General features: G+C 42.6%; 1 long non-coding RNA gene across 1 annotated transcript; it reads right to left on the reverse strand.

The window, feature by feature from the left end:
- Positions 1-246: 246 nt before the first annotated feature.
- On the reverse strand, positions 247-3,592 carry LOC130731899 (uncharacterized). The gene is made up of 3 exons (XR_009016878.1): positions 2,942-3,592; positions 2,018-2,134; positions 247-589 (listed from the first exon to the last, which is right to left on the reverse strand). It is a non-coding gene; the product is annotated as an uncharacterized LOC130731899 (long non-coding RNA).
- Between the last annotated feature and the right edge of the window lie 5,017 nt (positions 3,593-8,609).

Here is an 8,609-nt window from a genome sequence, read left to right on the forward strand (position 1 = left end):
TAGGCGGATCTACCCTGTCCCCTAAGTAACAAATGAAGCAAGACTGTCAGAGCTAAAACTCTACTCCTACACTAATCCTAACTCGAGGAGCTCATACCAACACTCAAAACTATGTGCTAGCATGATCGTCGTCTGAATCAGAATCCAGAACGACCAAGTCTACCAGCCCTATCCGTCCTCCCCTCGCAACCGCAGTGCGCTCCGATGCTGGACTCACGGGCTTAGGGCCCGAACCCTGATCATCAATGATCGCAACAGAGGGTGCACTAGACCCTGCCGAAGGCACTCCCACTGGAATCTCCTCTGAGGGATCCTCCTCCTCTGAAGATGACGGTGGCGGCGGTGCTCCTCCGAATCCTGGTCCGCAGTGAACGCCCGGTGGCAAGTTGAAGCTGATAGAGCATCGCCTCAACACTCCTGACCTCAAGAGTCCTCCACTGTCCACGTGGTCCTCCATGATGCGCCCCGAATACGTCGCTCGGTGGCTCGCGGGGTCAACCACCCACGACCTGGGGTCGTCCTGATCTATCATCTCGTACCTAATCCCCCCCGAAGGGTGGACCATGGTGAACCAGTCCGCAATATTCATCTGACAAAAGGCGTTGTCCGCCAAAGCACACACAGAAGACGCGAGGGTCAACTCTAAAGAACTATGTAGATAATAAACCCAATAGGTACAAATAATAGATAGCCACTTAGGCTTATAGCTAAAGATGTCATTCCTAGGGTTGCATGTTCCACAATAACATAAACACAATAATAGCAGATAGCATGTTCCAAATAGGTTTAACAATTACCAATCACACTCAACAACTAAATTAGTATGCATGTTGCATGATATGTATGCAGGTTAACCCAGTCAACCACATGCATTCCGGAAAGGGATGGACATCAAACGGATCAGCCCTAACACCAGCCACGGTGGAGCCATTTCGGCCCGCGTGCCTCTTACTCCAACAGGGGTAGTCAGATCAGCAGTAAACCCGTAGGTCTGCCATTTCGGTCTGCTACAAGAGACGTCTACAAACGCTCTTTCACGGCATTCCGGGTCTTATGACCATTTTGGAAACCGACGAGGTCCAGAGTACGTCCTGTGTTAATACCTCATTAATGTTGCATGTATGCAAAATGATTAGTCAAACAACGTCTCCGTCCTCACTCGACACGTCGCCACGTGTTCTAGGGAAGTTAAAGTCTCTAAAAGCTTACCCTAAGGTAAAGTCGATTCTGCGACCCAAAGACACACTTCATAACGACACATAGCTGCTCCAACAGCACCACAACAAACGCTGCTCCAATAGCACAATAACAAACGCTGCTCCAACAGCACAACAATAAACGCTGCTCCAACAGCACAACAACAAACGCTGCTCCAACAGCACAACAACAAACTCAACACTTGGATCCGACGACACTCCTCGTTTTTCCAAAACTATGATTTGACTTCCAATGCCTTCCTTCGAGGTTGTTATCATTACTTAAAGATTTTGAGGTTATTTAAGGTCTTATGAATTTTCTTTATAAAATAGATTCCATTTTGTCTTATCGCAAGTCTTATACATTTTCAGGATCTCCTAATCCCAAGTCGCTTCCAGAGGATGTCTCGATCCACTAAACAAAATTAAGGCCCGAACCTCGTTCGTCCTATCAAACTTTCTCAAAACTCTCAAAATAAAATCGGCATGACCTGCCCGCTATTCTCACCATTCAGAATCTCAGATTCCAGTACAAAGCATATTTAAATCATCACAATCAACAACATGTCATATATCAATAAATCGCATCATAAACACTTAGCACTTAGCATATAAAGCATGCACCACACATCCTAGATTACCCACATAGCACATAGCATGTAAGACAATCTCAAAAACATTCAGTAGATGAAACATCTACATTGTCAGCCGAAGCCTCAGAAAACATTTTCCAATCACACACAATTCCAGTGCATAAACAGTAAACAATGTCGAAACATCGACCCTAAGCATTAACTAGAGATTCAGTGAGAAGCCCTCACCTTAGCCAATTTTCTTCCTAAACTGCAACTCCAATCCTATCACATCTTTGTTTTCCGCGTCGGCTCGCTTCCTTCTATTCTTTAGCTTCGTCGCAAGGCGCTTTCGTCCTTCGTACCCTTCACAAGTTCATATACTAAACCTTAGCCAATCTTTCTAGCTCACTTAGGCTAAATGCACAAACTTTATGTTTCAAGGACTAAAGTCCAAAGATAAAATATTTGTGAGTTTTAAAGAAAGACCCTTAAAAAAAACACGTTTCGCAAACAACTCCTCAACTTTTAAATAATTCAACCCTAGTCCCTTGATAAGCACATAATCACGAAAAGGTCCTCACATAAAAGTAAGTTCTTTTTCAACCCTCAATCTTTTATAAATTTATCAAACAAACCCCAAGACTTTTAAAACTCCGGTTTAACCCAAAACTTCTCAGCCTCTTGTGCTTTAATCCTAAAGTTTTCCCACAATAAACTTTTAGTCCATAAACTTAACTTATGATTTTCACTAAACAAAAACAAGTTTCAGAATTGATTTTCCAAACCCAAAACACATGCCATAGGCTCGGCCACATCTACATAACCATGTATAAATTTTCCTTTTTCCTAAAATCACTTCCAAAGCCATTTCTTTTTCATTTAAAAAAATAAATAATCAAGGCTTAAATTAAAATCATTAAAATCTCAAAATCACTTAACTCAAAAAAAACAACTTTTAAGAAAACTAATCGGTGAAATCCATAGATCCGGTGATGGGGAATAACATTTGTAAAAGCACTTTGGAAAAAGCTCTAATTGAAAATTTTACAAAGACAAGAACTCAACATTTTTGGAAACAAAAATTAAAGTTTAGTGAATCATTTCCATAGTCATAACTTTAATGAAAACACTATGTGTGGAAACTAAAAGAATAAAGAAGAGATTATTTACCATATAAGTCCATAGAGATTATGGTTACTGTGGCTGTCCAAGGGAGCTATGTGAGGAAGAAGGACAGAGGGTTGTGGTGCGTTTGGCCAGCCATGGAGAAAAGAAAAGTAATGAAGAAGAAGAAAGGAGAAGAAAAACGTGATTTGTAGAAGAAGAAACATGGTGTGCGTGGACTGCCAAGGGAAAGAAAGATGACGGTGATGCTTGCTGCCAAGAAGAGACAAAAACGAAGAAGAATGGTGATGTTGGTGGTGAGAAGAGAGAATGGGTCGAGAGGTGAGGGGATTGGGATTATGCTGTGCCAAAATGTGATGATAATAATCATTCAGATATGTAAAGGAAAGGATAGAGAAGAAGCAGATAAGAACGTGACGAGGATAGATAGAAAATATCTGAATTCAAAATATCCTATGGGTTGCTTCAGCAAAAGAAAATGAAAGAAAGAAGAAGTGTTGCTGGAAAAGAAAATAAGGGACGTGAATTGTAAGACCTGGATTTTCAGAACAAGTTAAATTTCCGACTCACGCGTGGAATCAGTGTAAGTGTGACAGGAGTTTGATATTTGAGAAAGATTAATGAAGAAGAAAGCTCAAGAATTGCTCGAGGAATGTGGCGTTGTTTCTTTCGGAGCTAGTGCGAGTCGTCTGCACACCTGCCTTATGGCGAGCGTGTCCAGAATAGGCTATTTCGCTCTTAAAGCAACGTTTTGAGTGAGATTTCGAACTCTCGGAAAATTTAAAGATTCTCTTTATTTTTCCATCGACCAGCGTTTCATTTCGGAACTCTGGACTGTACGCACGATAGGTTTCACTTTTCGGATGTCCGCCGACGCTAATTTCTTTGCTTCGAAACCCTATTTTCGAGCAATGGATGAAGACTTTTTCTATTCGGGACTTCTAACGAAGATTCCGTCCGCGATGCCAGACTTGTTTCGACATTTCCAATCTTTCTTCTGTTGGAAGTTTTGTCGTTTGAGCATCACAGCAAAAAGTAGTTTTTCGGGACAGATTTAACTTACACCGCTTTTGAGATTTTCGATATCGTTTTTCCCATATCATAGATATTTGTTTTGAGTTCTGGATTTCTGACGCCAGAATCTCTCTTAGAATTCCTTGGTGAACGTGCTGCAAAAATCGGAATCGCGAAATTTTCATTTTCCCGCGATTTCGCCTGCCTATAAATAGCTCAAAAAGCAAAAATTCCTTCATTTTCTTCCTATTGTGGCTGAATTTCGTGGAGAGCAAGGGGGGAGGAGATTTTCGCGAAAACTTGACTAATCTTCGCGCAGTTCGTCCCTACTTCTAGGTATCGAGGTAACTAACACGATTCCTACCTCTGATTGTTGTTTCTGTTGCGTTTCTGAAGTCGTTTCTGTGCTCACAGTTTTGAGCTTTTTCTAAAATTGTCCGTTTTCTTCGATTTCTTGCTTGGGTTATGTTCTCAAGGTTCCCATGAGCCTAAAACTTTTGTCAGTAAACTCTGATTGCGATTCAGTTGCCCAGGATCTGAAAAATTGACTCAAAACTCTTTTTGTCTCACATTTCTAAACTTTATTGTCGTAAAGCTATATTCTGACTTCGTGCCTTTAGGATTTGTTGTCACGGATGTCATGAGGATCGTTGCTGTCTGTTTTCAGAACTGATAACTTTGAAGTTTTGAGCCTTTATTTTGGACCAAAATGCCCCTGCGTAGTCGTATTTCGGCCCGATTGTCCGAAAATTGTTCCGACAGTTTCTTTGCCTTAGTTTTACCCAAAAACTACCTTGTGAATTGATTTGATCGAAGAAAAAGAGCCGAAGCTCTTTTCTCCTTATGGCCGTGGGCTATTTCCTAAGGGGGGGGGAGTTTTTCGTTTTCGAAAACTTGTCTTTTCGTACCTGATTGTCCTATTCTGAAGCTTTAATGCTTTGTCTATCGTTTATGTATTGTTTTGCGATCGAACTAATCGATTTTGTTTGGATTCTGCTTTGTTTTTCTCCGAGGTTCAGTTGAGGGAACTTTGGAAGACTCAGAGCAATTGTTTGAGGAGAACTTTGTTTGCGAAGCTGGAACAGCTCGAGGTTAGGGCAACTTACTATATATTAGCTATGAATGCATGATAGGCGTCGATCAATTCGACTTATGCTTTACTTTGATGTTGATTATGTTGATGAACTGATGTTGTGATGTTGTGCTTTGTTGGATTGTGCGTTTTGACGCGACTTCGGAGTGGAGGTTCATTGATCCGGTGATCTTTGACATTTCGGGTTGGATGAACAAACCTAGGCAAGTCCAAATGTGGGGTTTGAGACTTAGCCATTTGTTGGGATTCGTTGGAATTCCTAGACTTTCCCCGGGAAATGTATTTTGGGTGGTTGATTTTTGGAAACTTAGAATGATAGAGCTTTCGAAAAATAAAGACTTGGGAAACTTAGACTTTGAGAAATAAACTCATAATTTGACTAATTTGAATTGAAATCATTTTTATTAACGTTTAAGCATAGGAGAACTGAAGGGGAAAAATATTTACGAAAGGCGGGGGAAAAGTCGACCTTTGTTGTGGGTTTGGAGAGTTATCGGAATTGGGAAAGCCACTAAGGTGAGATATGGTGATGATTGAAAGTCACCGAGTACGTTAGTACTCTTGGGGAAGTGTTGTGGAGCCATGTTGTATTGACCGACACCTAGTGCTCTTGTTGTTTGGGCTGTGTTTTTATTGACCGACACTAGACCCTCGTGTAATCTTGTTGGTGGAGTTGTGTTGTATTGACCGACACTAACTCTTGGGTTGTTTTGAGTTTGGGTCGGAGCAGTTTGTTGTTTGGCTATCTAAAGGATAAGCCGGGGGAACTATAAGTTTCCAAGTACATTGGTACTCCTTCGCTCGTTGAGCAGTTTATTTAGCCATCCAAAGGATGAGCCGGGAAGCTTCACTGAGGCGTGAGACTTCGTGAAAGCATGGAACTTCACTGAAGCGTGAGACTTCGTGAAAGTGAGTAAGCTTCACTGAGGCGTGAGACTTCGTGAAAGCAGAAACTTCACTGAGGCGGGAGACCTCGTGGAGACGGGAACCTTCGCTGAAACGGGAGACTTTGCGGAGGCGTACACCTTTGCTGAAGCGGGAGACTTTGCGGAGGCGTGCAACTTCACTGAAGCGTGAGACTTCGTGAATGCGTGCAACTTCACTGAAGCGTGAGACTTCGTGAATGCGTGAAAATTCACTGAAGCGTGAGACTTCGTGAATGTGTGAGATTTCACTGAAGCGTGAGACTTCGTGAAAGCGTAAGACCCCATTGAAGCGTGAGACTTCATGGAAGCGTGAGATTTCATCGTCGTTTACCCTAGGGCAACGACAGGGAACATTGGTTTAGTTGGATACGTGTGTGTTGGGAGGACGATACATTGTTTGACTAACCTTATCACCTAACTTCATATGTTGAGATTATGATGATTTGATGTTGATGAACATCGTTAGGTATTAATGATTGAACTGTGTAGGAGATTCGAGAACATGCTATGTATATACCTTAGAGTAGGCAACACATAACTTATATGTATATATATACAACATATGTATATATCCCCTTTATCACAAGTTGATTGTATATCTATTGTATTCTGTAAGTTGACCCTAGCGCCTTGGCTTTGTTTGTATGTTTGTGTTTGGGCGGTCGGCCTGCTGCCAGGCGTCTGTCAGCCGGTTCGTGATGATTCGTTGTGCGGGAAAGACCCGGAGCGGAACGACTATTACTGAAGCTTTCGACGAGGACCCGGACTTCATGCCTGATCGAGGGAGGGTCGATGATAGTAGTGTGGGTTATGGGTGGTTAGAGTCTTTTGGAGTTGGTTGTTACTGTAATAGCTCTGATTCGTTTTGCTTTTGGGACAGGGTAGGTTCCCGATGCATGGCTTTTTGTGTGGTTCTCTTACCGAGGGATCACAGTGAGTCAGTCGGACCATAGGGGTCTTTGCTTAGGCCATTTTGAGGCCGACTTTCTCCTAGTGGTTTGTAATTATACTTTTTCTCACTCACACTTCTGGATCTGTAAATATTTGCCTACGGGCACACTACTTTGGAGTCACTGCGAGTGTGTGTGACGTGGAAGTGCAGCTGAGGCTGTACATGTTTATATTTGATGTATATTGGTTAGTTTAGTGGTTGAGTTATGTCTTTATCTCCTTATCGCTTTATTTACAAAGGAATCAATCAAAAAAAAATTTATTACCTGTTTTTCCGCGAAGGTTTATCTTTGGTTACTAAAGTGACACCTGGAAATCGGGGTGTTACATTGTGGTATCAGAGCTTAGTCGAGTCTTTTGGGAGTCTTTGGGGAATAGGTCTTCTGTGCTAGGTTGTGTGACTCTGCAAAGAGTGAAAATTGATTGTCTGCAGAGCGATTTTCGCTCTAATTGTTTGCGTTACTACTTAATCGGATTGAGTGGTTTGTCTAGTGCTACCGTATGGCTAGTACTAATCGGACGTTTGATGAGATATAGGATGGTGGACCTTAACCGGATGGCGGGTGCAATAGCTACACTGATCGAGGCAATGATGAACCAGGCTGCGGAAGACGCTTATATGCGCGCTGAAGAGGCTGCACGTGAGCATCACCAACGATTGATGGCGACGGCGATGTATCAACAAAGAGGAATGAACCGAACAGGAGCTGGGGGACCAATAAGGTCAGGATCTCAAGGCTACAACAGAAGGGAGAGCTACCATCAGTGGGGACCGTATCAGCGTTTCAAGGGAAGAGATCTTATCTCAAGAGTCTACAAACCAACGACTGCTGATACTGGAGGGGAGCCAGTTGGTGACAAAGGTGTGACATGTACTCGTTGTGGAAAGTTTGGGCATTTTGCTAACAAGTGCTCAGTGACTGGATGGAGATGCTTCAAGTGTAACCGAGAGGGGCATCTAGCTGTGAACTGCAAGACACCCCAGGAGGAAACGTCTGATAGTAAGATGAAAGGGAATGATGCTACCGAAGGGACATGAAACAAGACTTCGGGAAGAGCAGTGACGTGTTACAGGTGCAGGGAAGTAGGGCACTATGCTAGTAAGTGCAAGATCAAGGGAAAACTATACTTTAATTGCAACCAACCGGGACATTTCTCCAGAGATTGCAAGGCACTCAGGGGCGAATCATCAGGGAATGTTGGGAAAGGAAAACAACTTGCTCCAGAGGAAAGGATTCATGCCAAGGAGGGCAAGAGCTGAGGAGTTGAACGAGGAAGAACGTGGGAACGATGTAGGACCTTATTCGAGGTTGCTCGTGATTTAACTATAGAAGTTACACGAGGTTGGGAATAGCACACTAAGTCTAGAAAGTAGTCTTCCACCGATGCGTTTATGAGGAAGCTAGTAGTTGAAGAACGAATCTTAGGGAGATTCCGTATGGGTAGTATACGTGTTATGTTGAGGGTGTGTAGTTCCGTAGCGGGATCATTAAAGGATTTAGTATCAGGATATTTGTGACTACTGGATGATAGGAACTCATTGACTGTTCCAGTGGGTTTTTCTAAATTTCCACCTTCGATGTATTAGGCCTGATCAACCTAATATTGAGGGGGTGATATTCGGAATCACAGCTGGTTATGGACTTTGATAGAAGGACGGGTAAGATGAATTTGAATTGATTGAGGATTAGTCGGATTTGGGAGGAAAGTTCGTGTTAAGCATTTGATT

Source organism: Lotus japonicus, chromosome 1 (assembly GCF_012489685.1).
Source record: "Lotus japonicus ecotype B-129 chromosome 1, LjGifu_v1.2".
In the NCBI taxonomy this organism is placed as follows: domain Eukaryota; kingdom Viridiplantae; phylum Streptophyta; class Magnoliopsida; order Fabales; family Fabaceae; genus Lotus; species Lotus japonicus.